We start from the raw sequence: 874 nt of genomic DNA, 5'->3' as shown, positions 1-874 counted from the left end.
AAACCAGGAAATAAACTAAAGCAAAACCCACGTCCTCCACCGCACGTAGCTTGAGAATCACTGCCCTTGAGAATCACTGCCCTTGAGAATCACTGCTCGGGGTCCCCTCTAGGCAGGAGCCCTCGAAGGCCGGAGAGGGGACTGCGCCCTAAGCACGTATCGCCGGAGCAGCAGGAAGCGGTCGCGAGATTTGCCCGACCAGGAATGGGCAGGAGGAACATGGAGAAACGGCCCAGCGGCGAGAAGTACGGACCCACCGGGCTCCACGTCTTCCTCAGCGCCCAAGGAGTTAACAACCCAAAGTGGGTAAAGGACCTGCGCAGTCCTCTGCGCATGCGCACGCCCGACGCCCCCTCCGCCGGAGTGACGTCACGTCCGGCGTCGGCGGCGTCGGCGGGATTTTGGCTGCCAGGCCACCCGGACGCTCTCCGGTGCTTCGCGGCCTCCCTCCGCCGGGTGAACCTGTCCCTCGCGCGCTTGACCTTTAGCCCTGGGCGGCCTGACGGCGCCAGCCCGCCCATCCTCCGGTCAGTCAGCGCACCCGGCGTGGTTTCCGCTGCCTCCCCTGGACTTCTTAGTCTCAGCCCGGGTGTGCTCCCGCTCCTGGAGGTGAAGCATACATAATAGGGAGAGTGGGGACCTGGGGTCTTGGACCAGGGTATTTTTCCTCTCCCCATCAGGTGGACGACCATGGGCGGGAGTTTTAATTTATAGTATTTCCTCCAAGAAGATGCCTTTGCCATTTTAGTGCAATCCAAGAATGGGTGTCCTCAGGCCACAGGGACCGTATCGCCGTGCAGCGGTTTGGATGCTTTTTAAAAATAAATCTGCAGATTCATTTTGCGTTTTGATACTTCGGATTTTTTTTTTTTTT

At 58.9% G+C, this 874-nt stretch overlaps 1 protein-coding gene across 2 annotated transcripts in view; it reads left to right on the top strand.

Annotated features, from left to right (window-relative positions):
- The first annotated feature begins 397 nt into the window (after window positions 1-397).
- Window positions 398-874, top strand: part of TBC1D7 (TBC1 domain family, member 7) — a 26,138-nt gene continuing 25,661 nt past the window's right edge. The window contains exon 1 of one of the 2 annotated variants that reach the window (XM_008571036.1): window positions 398-527. The gene's annotated coding sequence lies outside the window, so the exon portion shown is untranslated. Of the gene's footprint in view, window positions 610-874 lie in introns of both variants that reach the window. The other variant, XM_008571035.1, reaches the window with a different exon arrangement.

The sequence above is a fragment of the Galeopterus variegatus genome, unplaced genomic scaffold, assembly GCF_000696425.1.
Source record: "Galeopterus variegatus unplaced genomic scaffold, G_variegatus-3.0.2 Scaffold656, whole genome shotgun sequence".
Classification (NCBI taxonomy): domain Eukaryota; kingdom Metazoa; phylum Chordata; class Mammalia; order Dermoptera; family Cynocephalidae; genus Galeopterus; species Galeopterus variegatus.
The sequence above is the reverse complement of the archived record's forward strand: the minus strand, read 5'-3'. Positions and strand labels throughout refer to the sequence as shown.